The sequence below is a fragment of the Eurosta solidaginis genome, chromosome 4 (assembly GCF_040869045.1).
Source record: "Eurosta solidaginis isolate ZX-2024a chromosome 4, ASM4086904v1, whole genome shotgun sequence".
Taxonomy (NCBI): Eukaryota; Metazoa; Arthropoda; class Insecta; order Diptera; family Tephritidae; genus Eurosta; species Eurosta solidaginis.
The window spans coordinates 173,168,961-173,191,658 of record NC_090322.1 but is presented as its reverse complement, the minus strand read 5'-3'; the positions used below and the strand labels follow the sequence as shown (position 1 = coordinate 173,191,658).

Here is a 22,698-nt window from a genome sequence, read left to right as displayed (position 1 = left end):
TGGGGATGATTGCAGAATTGATTAAAGTTTTTTATGAGAAAAAAGGGCGAAATTCGAAAAATCTCGAAAAACTGAAAAATTACAAAAAAAAACTTTAAAAATTTGTTTGAATTTTTTCCGAAAAGTACATTTAAAAACAAATTAAAAATAAAAAAAAAAGATCCCAAACGGTCAATTTTTGAAATGTTATAGCATTTTGAAAACAAAAACGGTGTTTTTTTAAAAATTCATAACTTTTTTTGAGTTGGATGAAAAAATTTGAAAAACTTCTGAAAAACGTCTTTCGTAAGCTAGAAAAAGAAGAAAAACTTTCAGCCAATTCTAAAGGGGTCGGGTTCAAAATTGGTCGAAATGCAATGGAATACCCCATATATATAACAACATTTAAGGATAAATCGTGTGAAACATTGATCTTCAGATACGATCGAATTGTCTATGGGTGGTCGCCATGGCAGTGATTTTGCAAGCAGCGCCTTTTTTTAAATAGGAGCTAGGAGTTTATTCCGAAATTTTAGATCTAAATGCGAAAAAATTGCCAGATAGTTACAAAGGCACCAAAATGGAAACACTGATTCTAATTAAAGATGATTCACGTACCCTTTTACAAAAAAAAAAAAATCGAGAGCCTTATGCCGGATTTACATAAACGCTTTGGTCGCACTGCTTCAACGAATTTTCTGCGCAGTAAAATACCAATGAAACGCCTTTCCACTTTCTTCGCTTTGAAACGACGAAAGCTTCTATGTAAATCCGGCCTAACTGATTCGAAAGTTTGTGATTACATCTCATGAAGACGAAAGTTTAAGTTAACATCCCATAGTTTGCGACCTCGTCTACATATAAGCAGTTTGTATTAGGAAACTATTTAAACATTTTTTTTTAAATAGGCCTCCTTTGAATACTATATTGAATTGTATATCGTATTTAAATACATCCGTAGGAAGGGTAATCTGTAAAAAGCTTTACGAATATTTATCAGTTTCTGGGTGTTATTTAGAATTTTTTTACGATCTCTTTTTAAAAATAAAAAAAATTGTTTAGCAATAACTTAGCACTAAGGCATCGAGTGCCGAAATGTCTTTTGTAATCCCGGGATTGTCATTCAAATCCCGGAATTTTCGGGATCACTCAAAGACTGTTACACTCGGGCTTTGATTCAAAAATAATTATAGGAAAAGAGAAAATATTGTGGTTTGAAATGGAAATAAAAAAAAAAACTAGTTAAAGATGTTTCAATTTGCAGTATGATATGCCGAAGATCTCGGAAAATCCCGGGATTTTCAAAATGTAATCGTGCGCTCGGTAGGCACGGAGTTCGGGATCGTCAATCCCGGGACTCGATGCCTTACTTAGCACACCTATAGCGCAATTCATTAACTTTTGCTGTTTATGAAATCGAAATTTCTACCGTAGTCAATTATTGGCTGCATTGTTGATTGAGAGATTCACTAACTGGGCTTTACCAACACTTTTTAAGTATTTATTCAATTTGAGGAAAAGTTGTATTTCTCGTAATAACCTGTCAAAATTTATGAAAAGGTTAAAGAGGGATTCAGCAAATTTAAGTATTTTTGATAATATTTGTATTTAAACATTTACTGCCCTTTTTTATATTTTTTTCTGACTTACGTCCATCAGTAAGTTCCACAACTCTTACTTTTTTGCAAATGCATTCCGCGAGAAACTATGCATCACAAACACAAATGCTTAAAAAAGTCACAAGTTTAACTTCAAAATAATAATTTGGATATTTAAGTCAGTAAAAAAAATTAGTGAATTACGCTACTGATATATGTACATAAGCTGCTGAATTTCATTTTTTTTTATTTTTAAAACAGCAACAAAGCATACATAAGCGTTAAAAAATCACACCACATAAGACGTATAAGAGACTTTGTGAATAGACTATTTCTGTCAAAATTTCAAAGCTTATGAAAGTAACAGATATATTCTATGATAAAATTATAGACCACAAAATTGTCCAAACTAAACAATCGCACGCTGCATTTGTTTTAAACTGCAAAGCAGATTTGTTTGCAATTACTTAAACGGTATATTTATAGCACATTTATTTAACGACAGAGCATAAACTTATCAAATATTAAAAAGAAATATTTTACATGAATGGGCAAGGCAAAATAAACTTCAGATGTCAAGTCTGAAGTTATTTTATATTTACAAACGTAATATCTTCTGTGATTGTGGCGATGTTACTGGCATGCATAAGAAAACAAAACGCTTACAAAAATATGATTAAAGAAAATTACAATTTATTTAATATTGAAAGCGTTTATAAGTACTTTTGTTTATTATATACATACACTTTATTTTCAAAAATATTTACAACAATGCTTGTTGGGTACAGTTATGAACTCTCATCAAAAACACCACACATTTGCTAGTATTTTAGCAATTTGGTGAGAAATTCAACATGGCAAGAAAACCAAAAAAATTCACCAAAATCAGTAAAGCGAATGAAAATTATTCACCAATTGAGGTCGTTTAAAAGTACGTGATTTGCCAAACAAATGTAACGTGGGGATATAGCTCAGTGGTAGAGCATTCGACTGCAGATCGAGAGGTCCCCGGTTCAAACCCGGGTGTCCCCTACATACTTTTAAGTTATATTTTTCATTTGTTGTAATTATAACTTTTTTAGTATCAAATGAATTTACAAAATAGAAGAATGCTATCGAAATATCCTACGACATTAGACCGTTGCAAAAAAAAATATTCTTATATATGTACATATTTCGAATTTGTTTGGATTGTATGTATAATCAAAATGTTATGTGCCACAAAGTAGGTTCATAGGAAACTTGTATTACATTTTTCGAACTTTAATCACTGCAGCAGTACTAACAAATAGGGAGTATATATCAGAATATGACTTTAGTTCCATCCCATTTAGAAATAAAATCAAAATCTAAATGTGTGGAGTCAACTTGTGCAGCAAGTTATAAGAAACCTAAATCGGTACAAAATTGGCGGGTTTTTTGTTTTTTTTTTTTTTTTTTGCATTAAAATTGGAAAAGATCAGTTGATTTGAAACAAATTTTTAAAAATGGTCTTTAGCTGGACTTGTTATGGAACATTATTTATATGTGCTCATAAAGTATAAACTTTGGATTGAAATAGTAAAAAAAACTTATTATTACACCAAAACAAAAAAATACTTATTATAAAAATATATGGAAAATTTTATTGAATCACATTTTAAAAATAATATCTTATACATTTAAATCATAGGGTGAGTTATATATATTTACTGAATGCATTGCTTTTATAAGATCAATAGATATTATAAAGTTTCATTTAAGACCATACCTTAAAATTTTTTACATTAGAAAATTACGAATAGCTTGAAATGGTAGAATTCTGTAAAAAAAAATGTGGAAATTATAAAACAAGAATACAAACTTTAGCTAAATCAATAATAAAACTGGCAAAAAATATATAATAGCTTAATGCGAATTACTGTAGCTAAAAATTTGCTAAAATAGCAACGCTAGTAGCGATATGGACACGGCCCATTTTTTAGCTACCTTTAAATCAGTTAATGACTAATGTGTAACTATCTTTGGATGGCCTAGCGCGTGAGTATACGGTAGAGGCTGCAATAACAAAACGAGATAAAAGTGGTACGTACAACATTTATTTGTTTCCATCGCACTTGAAGCGCATTTAGAACGCGGTGTGCAACATTCGCCCCGATGGGGATATAGCTCAGTGGTAGAGCATTCGACTGGAGATCGAGAGGTCCACGGTTCAAACCCGGATGTCCCCTGAATTAAGTTTTTTACCGAATGCTTTTAGTAATAAGAAAGCAGCTTTTTTGGTATGTGCATATTCGCCAAAAAATTCAACACCCTAATGTATGAGGATGCAAATTGGTATTTTTGTGTTAAAACTGGATAAACTCTTTTATTTATTATTTGGTTATTTAATTGAAAAAAAAAATTTTATAAAAAGCATGTGGGCTCAACCGGGATTTGAACCCGGGACCTCTCGCACCCAAAGCGAGAATTATACCCCTAGACCATTGAGCCGCTTCCACTCCGGGTGAAAAAGTCGGTTGTTATATTGTGTTATACTGCGCAATATATGGTAATTTATTGTGTGAGAGTTTCAACATAACAGGGTTGCCATATGCTTAAACATTATACCTAATCTATATATAAGCAGGTACGTGCATATAATAGGCATCAAACATGTTATTGGTAAAAAAATCAGTAGGTACATACATATTTTTAAAATTTCAGCAATTTTTTTTTTTATTCACAAATAAGTTATTGAAATTTTCGCTTTCTCCATTCTAACTGAATTTTCGCGTCTCAGTTTAGTTCAAGGAAAAACGTGCAAACAAAATCAGCTGTTTGGTTTGTTTTCGTGTATTCTCAATAAATATTCCAACTTTGGTCTACAAAATATTCACAATTATCAATTTTACCTGGGGTGGCACATGCGATTCCACTATCGCTGATTTATTCCATAAGTTAATTTAGAGCATGAACCAATGAGACATTTTTAGTTTAGGGGTTTAACAGCTGGCTTTTGTTTACACTTTTGCCTTGGACTTTATTGTGACGCAAAGCTTCAGTTAGAATGGAGAAAACGAAAATTTCAAAAAAACTTTCGTCTAATCCATCTTTTCTTTTTTTATTTAAAAAAAAGCAAAAGCCAATGATTTTATTGGTGTGAAAAGAGCAACTTCTTTTTGTTGTTTTGTTGATATTCCGACAGGGTGGATAAATGATGTATATTGGAACGATTTTCCGTCATCCCTTGTCAGATTTAGTTTTGAGACAAACCGGTTTCGGCGCTGTGCCATCATCAGTGTCGTTCTCCGAAAATCGACACTGATGATGGCACAACGCCGAAACCTGTTTGTCTCAAAACCAAATTTGACAAGGGATGACGGAAAATCGTTCCAATATACATCAGCAATTTCTTTGTTATCTTTGAGTAAAAAAACGTTAAGAAAATTACAAACTGTATGTGGTTTTAGAATTTCTTCACCGCTTTTTATAATGTACAAAACAAAATTTTTACACAAAATATGATCAAATTTTGGGTGAAAACGCAAAAAGGCCAAAAAGAGGTTTTTTTTCTTTATGCAATCTATTTAATTCGCTTGAAATTTTTTACAAAAATGACCTGTATGCAGCTAAAAGGCAATTGCTCAAAAAGTTTTTATAAATAGATTCCATGCTTGGGGCAAGCATTTTTGAACTTTGGCGATATAGTAGAAGAATTCTTATTAGTCTTGATAAACTTTAACTCTATTACTTAATAATCAAAATATTACTTTTTTATTCAAGAAAATTTCATGGTAAACCCAGAATTCCCGTGTGGTATTTCTCTTTACAAAATTCTTGTAGAAAATACCTTTTTGAGAGCTGAGACTGAAAAAATATTTTGGCAGACGAAGTTTTTTTGAGCATTGCCTGGTTGTTATTTTAAATGGACTTTTTGGATGGGTTTCTTTCTTTCTAATGTGAGTAAGGCCGAGTTTGTTAGAAAGAGTTTAAACTACAATTAAAGTTGACAAAAATTTAACCCTACCACTTCGGCCGCTAAGCTGAAATGAATAGCAAAATTTTATGTTATCGAATAAAGTGGCAATGTTAAACTCTAATCAACTTTAACTAGAGTTTAAAACTCGCACTGAAAAAACAGGCATAACTGTAACGTTTTAGTTTTGACATACCTATTTATCCTAAAATTTTCGTAGTCAACAACTTCCTGAAGAATAGTTTTTTTGTTATTTGTCCGGGAGATTTATTTTACTGTTATTTTTATTACAAGAAAATATTCTTGTTTTATTTCTTTATTGTCGCTGAAGTTTATTTTGATGTTGCTTTTCATTCGTGTAATTTAACGACACATTTTTCGAAGGAATAAGAAAAATATTTACTTTTCGATGACATTCCTTAATTCCTTCGTTATATTATGAAATTTTATATTATATTAATTTACTAGCCTTTACCCGCGGCCCCGTCCGCAAGGAGAAAATTAAATATATGGGCTATTCACGTTAGCCTGCTTATCAAGTTATCTGTTTAAACAAATTTTTCTGTCTAATGCATTTTATTTTTGTAATTGAGTAAAAAAAAAAGAACAAAATGAGCTGATAACCTGATAGGATCCCCAAATAATCCCGAAATTATTCAGAAAAATTCACGAAATGACCCCGACGCTATCGCGGACGGATCCCGAAAACCATCTAGAAATGCCACAGAAGGGCCTCCAAAAGTTCCCGGAATATTCCCAAAAAACCCGAAATGACAACGACGCGATTCTAGGCTTATCCAAAGAACCACAAATAAATGATGCCTGAAGGGTGCCAAAATGATCCCGAAATAGTCCCGAAAAAGTCCTGAAATGACCCCGAGGGGATCCACGACGGATTGCGAAAACCATACAGAAATGATTCCGGAAGGGTCCTAAAATGATCTCGTATTAGTCCCGAAAAAATCCCGAAATGACCCCGACTGGATGCCGGACGGATCCCGAAATGATGCCGGAAGATACCCCAAATGATGCAGTATTAGTCGAGAAAAGTCCCAAAATGACCCTGACGGGATCCCAGCCGGATCCCAAAAAAAAAATCCAAAAATGATGCCGAAAGCGTCCCCAAATGATCTCGAAATAGTCCCGAAATGACCCCGACGGGATCCCGGATGGATCCCGAAAACCATCCAGACATAATGCCGGAAGGGTCCCCAAATGATCCCGTATTAGTCGAGAAAAAGTCCCGAAATGACCCCTACGGGATCCCGGACGGATCAAAAAAACCATCTAGAAATGATGCCGGAAGCACCCCAAATGATCCCGAAATAGTCCCGAAATGACCCGACATGACCCGACGGGATCCCGGACGGATCCCGAAAACCATCCAGATATGATGCCGAAAGGGTCCCCAAATGATCCCATATTAGTCGAGAAAAGTCCCGAAATGACCCCGACGGGATCCCGAAATGATGCCGGAAGGTACCTCAAATGATCCAGTATTAGTCGAGAAAAAGTCCCAAAATGACCCTGACGTGATCCCCGACGGATCCCGAAAACCATCCAGAAATGATGCCGAAAGGGTCCCCAAATGATCCCGTATTAGTCGAGAAAAAGTCCCGAAATGACCCCTACGGGATCCTGGACGGATCAAGAAAACCATCTAGAAATGATGCCGGAAGCACCCCAAATGATCCCGAAATAGTCCCGAAATGACCCGACGGGATCCCGGACGGATCCCGAAAACCATCCAGATATGATGCCGAAAGGGTCCCCAAATGATCCCATATTAGTCGATAAAAGTCCCGAAATGACCAAGACGGGATCCCGAAATGATGCCGGAAGTACCGCAGATGATCCAGTATTAGTCGAGAAAAAGTCCCAAAATGACCCTGACGTGATCCCCGACGGATCCCGAAAACCATCCAGAAATGATGCCGAAAGGGTCCCCAAATGATCCCGAAATATTTCCGAAATGACCCCGCTGGGATCCCGGACGGATCCCGAAAGCCATCCAGACATAATGCCGGAAGGGTCCCCAAATGATCCCGTATTAGTCGAGAAAAAGTCCCGAAATGACCCCTACGGGATCCTGGACGGATCAAGAAAACCATCTAGAAATGATGCCGGAAGGTACCCCAAATGATCCCGAAATAGTTCCGAAATGACCCCGACGGGATACCGGACGGACCCCGAAAACCATCCAGAAATGATGCCGAAATCGTCCCCAAATGATCCCGTATTAGTTCAGAAAAATTCCCGAAATGACCCCGACGGTATCCCGGACGGATCCCGAAAACCATTGGGAAGTGATGCCAAAAGGGTCCCCAAATGATCCCGTATTAGAAGAGAAAGGGCCCCGAAATGACCCTGAAGGGATCCGGACGGAACCCGAAAACCATCCAGAAATGATGCCGAAAGGGTCCTCAAATGATCCCGTATCAGTCGAGAAAAAGTCCAGAAATGACCCCGACGGGATCCCGGATGGATCCCGAAAACCGTCCAGAAATGATGCCGGAAGGGTCCCCAAATGATCGCGAAATAGTCCCGAAATGATACCGGAATAGTCCCGAAAATGTCCCAAAATAATCCCGACGGAATCCCGCACGGATCCCGAAAACTATACACAAATGATCCCGGAAGGGTCCCAAAATAATCCCGGAATAGTCCCGAAAAAGTCCAGAAATGACCCGGCGGGATCGCGGAAAGATCCCGAAAACCATCCAGAAATGATCCCGGAAGGGTCTCGATATGACCCAAACGGGATTACAAATAGGGTGAAGATAATTATAAAACCATGTTAATAAGGCAACAGGCGCGTTGGAGCGAATGAAGAGTTACAAAGAAACATACAGGTAAAGCTAATAAAAGCGGGCTAATAAAAACAATTGAAGGAGGGCGGATAGCGGGAGGAGGAGAGTACCACTGATCGTTTTTCCAAAAATGTTTAGATCTCGATCTGTATGAGCCAGATACCAAAAATTATTGATTTTAGGACAAAATTTACATTGAGTTATAACAATTTATAGATTTTGCACGAGAGGGGAAAGGAGGGGGGGGGGGGTATCACTGCTCACTTTGTAAGCCCTCGACTTATTTCACCCATTGAGTTTGTAATATTGGTGAAGGTCAGTATACGTAAAGTTATAATGTGTAAAAATTGTTAAAAAGTAATTATTCGAAGGGGTCGTGGGACCCCCTTCCCCCTTTCCATGTTCGAAAAAAATTTCGCCAGTAGCCTATTATCTCTGTCCCAAATTTCATAAAAATCCGTGAAGCCGTTCTGGCGTGATTCAGTCGCAAAGACAAAAAAATATAATAATTAAATTATAACTGTTCATAGGGGGCGGAGACCACGCCCCTTTTGAAAAATATATAGCTAGTAGATCCTTCTAGACTATTGGCTATATGCATGCCAAATTTCATACTAATCCGTCCAGCCGTTCTTGCGTGATTGAGTCACAAAGCGTCTGGACAAACATCCAAACATCCAAACATCTTCACATCCAAACTTTGCCATTTATAATATACTAGCCTTTACCCGCGGCCCCGTCCGCAAGGAGAAAATTAAATATATGGGCTATTCACGTTAGCCTGCTTATCAAGTTATCTGTTTAAACAAATTTTTCTGTCTAATGCATTTTATTTTTGTAATTGAGTAAAAAAAAAGAACAAAATGAGCTGATAACCTGATAGGATCCCCAAATAATCCCGAAATTATTCAGAAAAATTCACGAAATGACCCCGACGCTATCGCGGACGGATCCCGAAAACCATCTAGAAATGCCACAGAAGGGCCTCCAAAAGTTCCCGGAATATTCCCAAAAAACCCGAAATGACAACGACGCGATTCTAGGCTTATCCAAAGAACCACAAATAAATGATGCCTGAAGGGTGCCAAAATGATCCCGAAATAGTCCCGAAAAAGTCCTGAAATGACCCCGAGGGGATCCACGACGGATTGCGAAAACCATACAGAAATGATTCCGGAAGGGTCCTAAAATGATCTCGTATTAGTCCCGAAAAAATCCCGAAATGACCCCGACTGGATGCCGGACGGATCCCGAAATGATGCCGGAAGATACCCCAAATGATGCAGTATTAGTCGAGAAAAGTCCCAAAATGACCCTGAGGGGATCCCAGCCGGATCCCAAAAAAAAAATCCAAAAATGATGCCGAAAGCGTCCCCAAATGATCCCGAAATAGTCCCGAAATGACCCCAACGGGATCCCGGATGGATCCCGAAAACCATCCAGACATAATGCCGGAAGGGTCCCCAAATGATCCCGTATTAGTCGAGAAAAAGTCCCGAAATGACCCCTACGGGATCCCGGACGGATCAAGAAAACCATCTAGAAATGATGCCGGAAGCACCCCAAATGATCCCGAAATAGTCTCGAAATGACTCGACGGGATCCCGGACGGATCCCGAAAACCATCCAGATATGATGCCGAAAGGGTCCCCAAATGATCCCATATTAGTCGAGAAAAAGTCCCGAAATAACCAAGACGGGATCCCGAAATGATGCCGGAAGTACCGCAAATGATCCAGTATTAGTCGAGAAAAAGTCCCAAAATGACCCTGGCGTGATCCCCGACGGATCCCGAAAACCATCCAGAAATGATGCCGAAAGGGTCCCCAAATGATCCCGAAATATTTCCGAAATGACCCCGCTGGGATCCCGGACGGATCCCGAAAGCCATCCAGACATAATGCCGGAAGGGTCCCCAAATGATCCCGTATTAGTCGAGAAAAAGTCCCGAAATGACCCCTACGGGATCCTGGACGGATCAAGAAAACCATCTAGAAATGATGCCGGAAGCACCCCAAATGATCCCGAAATAGTCCCGAAATGACCCGACGGGATCCCGGACGGATCCCGAAAACCATCCAGATATGATGGCGAAAGGGCCCCAAATGATCCCGTATTAGTCGAGAAAAAGTCCCGAAATGACCCCTACGGGATCCCGGACGGATCAAGAAAACCATCTAGAAATGATGCCGGAAGGCACCCCAAATGATCCCGAAATAGTCCCGAAATGACCCCGACCGGATCCCGGACGGAACCCGAAAACCATCCAGAAATGATGCCGAAAGGGCCCCCAAATGATCCCGAATTAGTCTAGAAAAAGTCCAGAAATGACCCCGACGGGATCCCGGACGGATCCCGAAAACCATCCAGAAATGATGCCGAAAGCGTCCCCAAATGATCCCGTATTAGTCGGGAAAAGTCCCGAAATGACCCCGACGGGATCCCGAAATGATGCCGGAAGGTACCTCAAATGATCCAGTATTAGTCGAGAAAAAGTCCCAAAATGACCCTGACTTGATCCTGGACGGATCCCGAAAACCATCCAGAAATGATGCCGAAAGGGTCACAAATGATCCCGAAATAGTCCCGATATGACCCCGCTGGGATCCCGGACGGATCCCGAAAGCCATCCAGACATAATGCCGGAAGGGTCCCCAAACGATCCCATATTAGTCGAGAAAAAGTAGCGAAATGACCCCTACGGGATCCCGGACGGATCCAGAAAACCATCTAGTAATGATGCGGGAAGGTATCCCAAATGATCCCGTATTAGTCGAGAAAAAGTACCGAAATGACCCCGATGGGATCCCGGACGGATAAGAAAATCATCTAGAAATGATGCCGGAAGGTACCCCAAATGATCCCAAAATGACCCCGACGGGATCCCGGACGAATCCCGAAAACCATCCAGAAATGATGCCGAAAGGGTTCCCAAATGATCCCGTATTAGTCGGGAAAAAGTTCCGGAAAGACCCCGAAATAGTCCCGAAAAAGTCCCGAAATGACCCAGGCGAATCGCGAACGGATCCCGAAAACCATGCAGAAATGACGCCGGAAGGGACCCCAAATGATCCCGAAAAAGTCCCGAAATTATCTCGATGGGATCCAGGACGGATCCCGAAAACCATCCAGGAAATATCCAGGAAGGATCTTTAGGGGATCCACGACGGATCGTGAAAACCATACAGAAATGATTCCGGAAGGGTCCCAAAATGATCCCGTATTAGTCCCGCAAAGTCCTGAAATGACCCAGACGGGATCCCAGACGAATTCCGAAAACTATCCAGAAATGATGGCGGAAAGGTCCTCAAATGATCCCCTAATAGTCCCGAAATGACCCTGACGGGATTTCGAACGGACTCCTAAATGACCCTGACGGGATCCCGGACAGATCTCGAAATCCATCCAGAAATAATCTTGGAAGGGCCCAAAATAATCCCGAAACAATCTCCGAAAAGTTCAGAAATTACCCTGACGGGATCCCGCACGGATCCCAAAAACTATCCAGAAATGATGCCGAAATGTCCTGAAATGATCCCCTAATAGTCCCGAAATTACCGAAAACCATCCAGAAATTATGCCGGAAGGGACCCCAAATGATCCCGAATACCATGCAGAAATGATGCCGGAAAATACCCCAAATGATCCCGAAATAGTCCCGAAAAAGTTCCGAAATGACCCTGACGGGCTCCCGGATGGTTCTCAAAAACCATCCAGAAAATATCCAGGAAGGGTCCTTAGGGGATCCACGACGGATCGCGAAAACCATACAGAAATGATTCCGGAAGGGTCCCAAAATGATCCCGTATTAGTCCCGAAAAGTCCTGAAATGACCCCGACGGGATCCCAGACGGATTCCGAAAACTATCCAGAAATGATGCCGGAATGTCCTCAAATGATCCCCTAATAGTCCCGAAATTACCGAAAACCATCCAGAAATTTATGCCGAAAGGGTCCCCAAATGATCCGATACCAGTCGATAAAAAGTCCCGAAATAACCCCGACGGGATCCCGGACGGATCCTCAAAATCATATAGAAATGATGCCGGAAGGTACCTCGAATGATCCCGAAATAGTCCCGAAATTACCCTGGCAGGATCCCGTACGGATCCCGAAAACCATCCAGATATGATGCCGAAAGGGTCCCCAAATCATCCCGTATTAGTCGAGAAAAAGTCCTGAATTGACCCCGTCGGGATCCCGGATGGATCCTCAAAACCATATAGAAATGATGCCGGAAGGTACCCCAAATGATCCCGAAATATTCCCGAAATGACCCTGGCAGAATCCCGTACGAATCCCGAAAACCATCCAGAAATAATGCCGAAAGGGTCCCCAAATCATCCCGTATTAGTCGAGAAAAAGTCCTGAATTGACCCCGTCGGGATCCCGGATGGATCCCGAAAACTATCCAGAAATGATGCCGGAAGGTATCCCGAAATGGTCCCGAAATTACCCTGACGGGATCCCGGACGGATCCCTAAAACCATCTAGAAATGGTGCCGGAAGGTACCTCAAATGATACCGAAATAGTACCGAAATGACCCCGACGGGATCCCGGACGGATCCCGAAAACCATCTAGAAATGATGCCGGAAGGTACCCCAAATGACCCCGACGGGATCCGGGACGGATCCCGAAAACCATCTAGAAATGATGCCGAAAGCGTCCCCAAATGATCCCGTATTAGTCGAGAAAAAGTCCCGAAATGACCCCGACGGGTTCCCGGACGGATCCCGAAAAGCATCCAGATATGATGCCGAAAGGGTCCCCAAATGATCCCGTATAAGTCGAGAAAAAGTCCCGAAATGACCAAGACGGGATCCCGGACGGATCCCGAAAAACATCTAGCAATGATGACGTAAGCTACCTTAAATGATCCTGTATTAGTCGAGAAAAAGTCCCGAAATTACCACGACGGGATCCCGGACGGATCCAGAAAACCATCTAGAAATGAAGCCGGAAGGTACCCCAAATGATACCGAAATAGTCCCGAAATGAACCTGCCGGGATCCCGGACGGATCCCGAAAACCATCTAGAAATGAAGCCGGTAGGTACCCCAAATGATCCCGAAATAGTAACGAAATGACCCTGACGGGATCCCGGACGGATCCCGAAAACCATCTAGCAATGATGCCGGAAGCTACCCCAAATGATCCCGTATTAGTCGAGAAAAAGTCTCGCAATTACCCCGACGGGATCCCGGACGGATCCAGAAAACCGTCTAGAAATGAAGCAGGAAGGTACCCCAATGATCCCGAAATAGTCCCGAAATGACCCTGATTGGATCCTGGACGGATCCCGAAAACCATATAGCAATGATGCCGGAAGGTACCTCAAATGAACCCGTATTAGTCGAGAAAAAGTCCCAAAATTACCCTGAAGGGATCCCGAAAACCATACAGAAATGATGCCGAAAAGGTCCCGAAATGATCCCGTATAAGTCGAGAAAAAGTCCCGAAATGACCAAGACGGGATCCCGGACGGATCCCGAAAACCATCCAGAAATGATGCCGAAAGCGTCCCCCAAATGATCCCGTATTAGTCGAGAAAAATTCCCGAAATGACCCCGACGGGATCCCGGACGGATCCTCAAAACCATATAGAAATGATGCCGGAAGATACCCCAAAGGATCCCGAAATAGTTCCGTAATGAACCTGACGGGATCCCGAACGGATCCCATATACCATCTAGAAATGGTGCCGGAAGGTATCTCAAATGATCCCGAAATAGTACCGAAATGACCCTGACGGGATCCCGCACGGATCCCGAAAACCATCTAGAAATGAAGCCGGAAGGTACCCCAAATGATCCCGAAATATTCCCGAAATGACCCCGACGGGATCCCGGACGGATCCCGAAAACCATCCAGATATGATGCCGAAAGGGTCCCCAAATGATCCCGTATAAGTCGAGAAAAAGTCCCGAAATGACCAAGACGGGATCCCGGACGGATCCCGAAAACCATCCAGAAATGATGCCGAAAGCGTCCCCAAATGATCACGTATTAGTCGAGAAAAAGTCCCGAAATGACCCCGACGGGTTCCCGGACGGATCCCGAAAAGCATCCAGATATGATGCCGAAAGGGTCCCCAAATGATCCCGTATAAGTCGAGAAAAAGTCCCGAAATGACCAAGACGGGATCCCGGACGGATCCCGAAAACCATCCAGAAATGATGCCGAAAGCGTCCCCAAATGATCCCGTATTAGTCGAGAAAAAGTCCCGAAATGACCCTGACGGGTTCCCGGACGGATCCCGAAAAGCATCCAGATATGATGCCGAAAGGGTCCCGAAATGATCCCGTATAAGTCGAGAAAAAGTCCCGAAATGACCAAGACGGGATCCCGGACGGATCCCGAAAACCATACAGAAATGATGCCGAAAAGGTCCCGAAATGATCCCGTATAAGTCGAGAAAAAGTCGCGAAATGACCAAGACGGGATCCCGGACGGATCCCGAAAACCATCTAGCAATGATGACGGAAGCTACCCTAAATGATCCTGTATTAGTCGAGAAGAAGTCCCGAAATTACCACGACGGGATCCCGGACGGATCCCGAAAACCATCTATAAATGATGCCGGAAGGTACCCCAAATGATCGCGAAATAGTCCCGAAATGAGCCCGACGGGATCCCGGACGGATCCCGAAAACCATCCAGAAATGATGCCGAAAGCGTCCCCAAATGATCCCGTATTAGTCGAGAAAAAGTCCCGAAATGACCCCGACGGGTTCCCGGACGGATCCCGAAAAGCATCCAGATATGATGCCGAAAGGGTCCCCAAATGATCCCGTATAAGTCGAGAAAAAGTCACGAAATGACCAAGACGGGATCCCGGACGGATCCCGAAAAATATCTAGCAATGATGACGTAAGCTACCTTAAATGATCCTGTATTAGTCGAGAAAAAGTCCCGAAATTACCACGACGGGATCCCGGACGGATCCAGAAAACCATCTAGAAATGAAGCCGGAAGGTACCCCAAATGATACCGAAATAGTCCCGAAATGAACCTGCCGGGATCCCGGACGGATCCCGAAAACCATCTAGAAATGAAGCCGGTAGGTACCCCAAATGATCCCGAAATAGTAACGAAATGACCCTGACGGGATCCCGGACGGATCCCGAAAACCATCTAGCAATGATGCCGGAAGCTACCCCAAATGATCCCGTATTAGTCGAGAAAAAGTCTCGCAATTACCCCGACGGGATCCCGGACGGATCCAGAAAACCGTCTAGAAATGAAGCAGGAAGGTACCCCAATGATCCCGAAATAGTCCCGAAATGACCCTGATTGGATCCTGGACGGATCCCGAAAACCATATAGCAATGATGCCGGAAGGTACCTCAAATGAACCCGTATTAGTCGAGAAAAAGTCCCAAAATTACCCTGAAGGGATCCCGAAAACCATACAGAAATGATGCCGAAAAGGTCCCGAAATGATCCCGTATAAGTCGAGAAAAAGTCCCGAAATGACCAAGACGGGATCCCGGACGGATCCCGAAAACCATCCAGAAATGATGCCGAAAGCGTCCCCAAATGATCCCGTATTAGTCGAGAAAAATTCCCGAAATGACCCCGACGGGATCCCGGACGGATCCTCAAAACCATATAGAAATGATGCCGGAAGATACCCCAAAGGATCCCGAAATAGTTCCGTAATGAACCTGACGGGATCCCGAACGGATCCCATATACCATCTAGAAATGGTGCCGGAAGGTATCTCAAATGATCCCGAAATAGTACCGAAATGACCCTGACGGGATCCCGCACGGATCCCGAAAACCATCTAGAAATGAAGCCGGAAGGTACCCCAAATGATCCCGAAATATTCCCGAAATGACCCCGACGGGATCCCGGACGGATCCCGAAAACCATCCAGATATGATGCCGAAAGGGTCCCCAAATGATCCCGTATAAGTCGAGAAAAAGTCCCGAAATGACCAAGACGGGATCCCGGACGGATCCCGAAAACCATCCAGAAATGATGCCGAAAGCGTCCCCAAATGATCACGTATTAGTCGAGAAAAAGTCCCGAAATGACCCCGACGGGTTCCCGGACGGATCCCGAAAAGCATCCAGATATGATGCCGAAAGGGTCCCCAAATGATCCCGTATAAGTCGAGAAAAAGTCCCGAAATGACCAAGACGGGATCCCGGACGGATCCCGAAAACCATCCAGAAATGATGCCGAAAGCGTCCCCAAATGATCCCGTATTAGTCGAGAAAAAGTCCCGAAATGACCCTGACGGGTTCCCGGACGGATCCCGAAAAGCATCCAGATATGATGCCGAAAGGGTCCCGAAATGATCCCGTATAAGTCGAGAAAAAGTCCCGAAATGACCAAGACGGGATCCCGGACGGATCCCGAAAACCATACAGAAATGATGCCGAAAAGGTCCCGAAATGATCCCGTATAAGTCGAGAAAAAGTCGCGAAATGACCAAGACGGGATCCCGGACGGATCCCGAAAACCATCTAGCAATGATGACGGAAGCTACCCTAAATGATCCTGTATTAGTCGAGAAGAAGTCCCAAAATTACCACGACGGGATCCCGGACGGATCCCGAAAACCATCTATAAATGATGCCGGAAGGTACCCCAAATGATCGCGAAATAGTCCCGAAATGAGCCCGACGGGATCCCGGACGGATCCCGAAAACCATCCAGAAATGATGCCGAAAGCGTCCCCAAATGATCCCGTATTAGTCGAGAAAAAGTCCCGAAATGACCCCGACGGGTTCCCGGACGGATCCCGAAAAGCATCCAGATATGATGCCGAAAGGGTCCCCAAATGATCCCGTATAAGTCGAGAAAAAGTCCCGAAATGACCAAGACGGGATCCCGGACGGATCCCGAAAATCATCCAGAAATGATGCCGAAAGCGTCCCCAAATGATCCCGTATTAGTCGAGAAAAAGTCCCGAAATGACCCCGACGGGATCCCGGACGGATCCCGAAAACCATCTAGAAATGATGCCGGAAGGTACCCCAAATGATCCCGAAATGGTCCCGAAATGACCCCGACGGGATCCCGGACGGATCCCGAAAACCATCCAGAAATGATGCCGAAAGCGTCCCCAAATGACCCCGTATTAGCCGAGAAAAACTCCCGAAATGACCCCGACGGGTTCCCGGACGGATCCCGAAGACCATCCAGAAATGATGCCTAAAGGGACCCAAAATAACCCCGAAAAAGTCCCGTAATGATCCCGGCAACCATCAAGAATTTATCTCTCGAAGGTACGCAAATGATCCCGAAAGTACCCCGACGGGATCCCGGACGGATGCCGAAAACCATCCAGAAATGATGCCGGAAGGGTCCCCAAATGATCGCGAAATAATCCCGAAATGATTCCGGAATAGTCCCGAAAATGTCCCAAAATAACCCCGACGGGATCCCGGACGGATCCCGAAAACTATACAGAACTGATCCCGGAAGGGTCCTAAAATGATACCGAAATAGTCCCGAAAAAGTCCCGAAATTACCCCGGCGGGATCCCGGACCGATCCCGAAAACCATCCGGAAATGAACCCGGAACCTCGATATGACCCTTACGGGATTACAAATAAGGTGAAACTAATTATAAAACCATGTTAATAAGGCAGCAGTCGCATTGGAGCGAATGAAAAGTTACATAGAAACATACTGGTAAAGCTAATAAAAGCGTGCTAATAAAAACAATTGAAGGAGGGCGGATGGCGGGTGTAGAAGGAGAGGACTACTGATCGTTCCTCCAAAACTGTCTAGATCTCGATCTGTATGTGTCAGATACCAAAAACTATTGATTTAGGAGAAAATTTATATTGAGTTATAACAATTTATAGATTTTACATCAGAGGCAGATAAAGGGGGAGGGGGGCGGCGGAGTGTTTCACTGCTTACTTTGTAAGCCCTCGACTTATTTGACCCCTTGAGTCTGTGATATTGGTGAAGGCCAGTATACGTAGTTATAATGAGTAAAAATTATTAAAAAGTAATTGCTCGAAGGGGTCGTGGAACCCCCACCCCTCTTTCCATGTTCGAAAAAAATTTCGCTAGTAGACTACTGTCTGTGTCCCAAATTTCATCAAAATCCGTGTAGCCATTCGGGCGTGATTCAGTCGCAAAGACGAAAAAATATAATAATTAAATTATAACTGTTCCTAGGGGGCGGAGACCACGCCCATTTTGAAAAATATATAGCTAGTAGATCCTTCTAGACTATTGGCTATATGTGTGCAAAATTTCATCCAAATCGGTCCAGCCGTTCTTGCGTTATTGAGTCACAAAGACAAACGTCTGGACAAACATCCAAACATCCAAACATCTAAACATCCAAACATCCAAACATCTTAACATCCAAACTTTCCCATTTATAATATATATTAGATTAGATATTAGATATTAGATTAGATTAGATACTGATCGTTCCTCCAAAATTGTCTAGATCTCGATCTGTATGTGCCAGATACCAAAAACTATTGAAGTAGGAGAAAATTTATATTGAGTTATAACAATTTATAGATTTTACACCAGAGGGGTGATAAAGGGGGGAGGGGGCGGCGGAGTGTTTCACTGCTTACTTTGTAAGCCCTCGACTTATTTGACCCCTTGAGTCTGTGATATTGGTGAAGGCCAGTATACGTAAAGTTATAATGTGTAAAAATTATTAAAAAGTAATTGCTCGAAAGGGTCGTGGGACCCCCACCCCTCTTTCCATGCTCGAAAAAAATTTCGCTAGTAGACTACTGTCTGTGTCCCAAATTTCATCAAAATCCGTGTAGCCATTCTGGCGTGATTCACTCGAAAAGACGAAAAAATATAATAATTAAATTATAACTGTTCCTAGGGGGCGGGGACCACGCCCCTTTTGAAAAATATATAGCTAGTAGATCCTTCTAGACTATTGGCTATATGTGTGCAAAATTTCATCCAAATCGGTCCAGCCGTTCTTGCGTTATTGAGTCACAAAGACAAACATCTGGACAAACATCCAAACATCCAAACTTTCCCATTTATAATATACTAGCCTTTACCCGCGGCCCCGTCCGCAAGGAGAAAATGAAATATGTGGGCTATTCACGTTAGCCTGCTTATAAAGTTATCTGTTTAAAATTTTTTTTCTGTCTAATGCATTTTATTTTTGTAATTGAGTAAAAAAAAGAACTTTTTGAGCTGATAACCTGATAGGATCCCAAAATGATAACGAAATTATCCAGAAAAAGCCACGAAATGACCCCGACGCTATCGCGGACGGATCCCGAAAACCATCCAGAAACGCCCCGGAAGTGTTTCCAAAAGTTCCCGAAGTAGTCCCAAAAAACCCGAAATGACAACGACACGATTCTAGACTTATCCAGATAACCACACAGAAATGATGCCTGAAGGGTACCAAATTGATCCCGAAATAGTCCCGAAAAAGTTCCGAAATTACCCTGACGGGCTCCCGGACGGATCTCAGAAACCATCCAGAAAATATCCAGGAAGGGTCCCTAAATTATCCCGACTAACTCCAGAAAAAGTTCCGAAATGGCTCCGAGGGGATCCACGATGGATCGCGAAAACCATACAGAAATGATTCAGGAAGGATTCCAAAATGATCCCGAAATAGTCCGGAATTGACCCAGATGGGATCCCGCACAGATCCAGAAATGATCCCGGAAGGGTGCAAAAACTATCCCGGAAAAGTAACAAAAAATCCCGAAATGGCTCCTACGGCATCCCGGACGGATCCAGAAATGATCTCGGAAGGGTCCCCAAATGATCCCAAAATGGTCCCGAAATGACCCTGATGGATCCGGCAAACCATCAAGAAATTATGCCGAAAGGGTTCCAAAACGATCCCGACATAATACAGAAAAAGTCTCGAAACGACCCCTAGAGGATCCCCAAATGATCCCGTATTAGCCCCGAAAAGGTCCCGAAATAACCCCGACGGGATCCCGGACAAATCCCGAAAACCATCCAGAAATGATGCCGGAAGGAATCCCAAATGATTCCGTAAAATTCCCGCATTGATTCCGACGGGATCCCGAACGGATACCGAAAATCATCCAGAAGTGATGCCGCAAAGGTCCTCAAATGATCACCTAATAGTCCCGAAATGACCCTTAAGGGGTCATGGACGGATCCCATAAACCATCCAGAAATGATCCCGATATATTCCCGAAGAAGTCCCGAAATGACCCTGACGGGATCTCGAACGCACCCCTAAATGACCCTGACGGGATCCCGGACAGATCCCGAAATCCATCAAGAAATGATCTTGGGAGGGACCCCAAATGATCCCGAAAAAGTCCCGCAATGATTCCGAGGGAATCCTGATCGGATACCGACAACCATCCAGAAGTGATGCCGGAAAGGTCCTCAAATGATCACCTAATACCAAAATGACCCTGACGGCATCCCGGACTGATCCCAAAATCCATCCAGAAATGATCTTGGGAAGGTCCCAAAATTATCCCGAAATAGTCTCGGAAAAGTTCAGAAATTACCCTGACGGGTTCCCGGACGAATCCTGAAAGCCATCTCTAAATGATCCCGAAAAAGTCCCGAAATGACCCTGACTGGACCCCGAAAGGATTCCGAAAACTATCCAGAAATGATGCCGGAAATGTCCTCAAATGAACACCTAATAGTTCCGAAAAGACCCTGACGGGATCCCGAACGGATCCCGACAACTATCTAGAAATGATGCCGAAAGGGCCCGCAAATGATCCCGTATTAGTCGAGAAAAAGTCCCGAAACGAATCCGACGGGATGCCGGACGAATCCCAAAAACCAGCCAGAAATGATGTCGGAAGGGACACCAAATGATCCCGAAAAAGTCCCGCAATAATTCCGACGGGATCCTGAGCGGATACCGAAAACCATCCAGAAGTGATGCCGAAAAAGTCCTCAAATGATCACCTAATAGTCCCAAAATGACCCTGACGGCATCCCGGACAGATCCCGAAATCCATCCAGAAATGATCTTGGGAGGGTCCCAAAATTATCCCGAAATAGTCTGGGAAAAGTCCAGAAATTACCCTGACGGATACCGGACGAATCCTGAAAACCAATCTTAAATGATGCCGAAAAAGTCCCGAAATGACCCTGATGGGACCCGGAAAGGATCCCGAAAACTAACCAGAAATGATGCCGGAAAGGTCCTCAAATGATCTCCCAATAGTTCCGAAAAGACCCTGACGGGATCCCGAACGGATCCCGACAACTATCCAGAAATGATACCGAAAGGGCCCGCAAATGATCCCGTATTAGTCGAGAAAAAGTCCCGAAATGACCCCGACGGGATGCCGGACGAATCCCAAAAACCATCCAGAAATGATTTTGGAAGGGACCCCAATGATCCCGAAAAAGTCCCGCAATTATTCCGACGGGAATCTGAACGGATACCGAAAACCATCCAGAAGTGATGCCGGAACGGTCCTCAAATGTTCACGACGGGATCCCGGACGAATCCCAAAAACCATCCAGAAATGATGCCGGTAGGTATCCCAAATGATCCCGAAATAATCCCGAAATGACCTCGTCGGCATCCCGGATGGATACCGTAAATTATCCAGAAATGATGCCGGAAAGGTCCACAAATGATCCCCTAATAGTCCCGAAATTACCCTGATGGAATCCCGGACGGATCCCGAAAACCATCCAGAAATGATGCCGGAAGAGCCCCCATATGATCCCGAAAAAGTCCCCAAATCACCCCGACGATATCCCGGACGGATCCCGAAAACCATCCAGAAATGATGCCGGAAGAGCCCCCAAATGATCCCGAAAAAGTCCCCAAATGACCCCGACGAGATCCCGCACGGATCCCGAAAACCATCCAGAAATGATGCCGGAAGAGCCCCAAATGATCCCGAAAAAGTCCCCAAATGACCCCGACATACTCCAGAAAAGGTTCCGAAATGGCTCCGAGGGAATCAACGACGGATCGCGAAAACCATACAGAAATGATTCCGGAAGGATCCCAAAATGATCCGGAAATAGTCCGGAAATGACCCAGATGGGATCCCGCACAGATCCAGAAATGATCCCGGAAGGGTCCAAAAACTATCCCGGAAAAGTAACAAAAAATCCCGAAATGGCTCCTACGGCATCCCGGACGGATCCAGAAATGATCTCGGAAGGGTCCCAAAATGATCCCAAAATGGTCCCGAAATGACCCTGATGGATCCGGCAAACCATCAAGAAATTAAGCCGAAAGGGTCTCCAAATGATCCCGAAATAAAACAGAAAAAGTCACGAAACGACCCCTAGAGGATCCCCAAATGATCCCGTATTAGCCCAAAAAAGTCCCAAAATGACCCTGACGGGATCCCGAAAGGATTCCGAAAACAATACAGAAATGATGCCGGAAAGGTCCTCAAATGATCCCCTAATAGTC

At 43.4% G+C, this 22,698-nt stretch overlaps 1 protein-coding gene and 3 non-coding genes across 9 annotated transcripts in view; 2 read left to right on the top strand and 2 right to left on the bottom strand.

The window, feature by feature from the left end:
- Nucleotides 1-22,698, bottom strand: part of rdgA (retinal degeneration A) — a 1,310,388-nt gene that overhangs the window by 964,205 nt on the left and 323,485 nt on the right. For all 6 annotated transcript variants that reach the window (XM_067783802.1, XM_067783806.1, XM_067783805.1 and 3 more), the window contains exon 3: nucleotides 3,328-3,378. The gene's annotated coding sequence lies outside the window, so the exon portion shown is untranslated. The remainder of the gene's footprint in view (nucleotides 1-3,327; nucleotides 3,379-22,698) is intronic.
- Nucleotides 2,538-2,609, top strand: TRNAC-GCA (transfer RNA cysteine (anticodon GCA)). The gene has a single exon. It is a non-coding gene; the product is annotated as a tRNA-Cys (tRNA).
- Nucleotides 3,716-3,787, top strand: TRNAS-GGA (transfer RNA serine (anticodon GGA)). The gene has a single exon. It is a non-coding gene; the product is annotated as a tRNA-Ser (tRNA).
- Nucleotides 3,978-4,049, bottom strand: TRNAP-UGG (transfer RNA proline (anticodon UGG)). Its single transcript has one exon. It is a non-coding gene; the product is annotated as a tRNA-Pro (tRNA).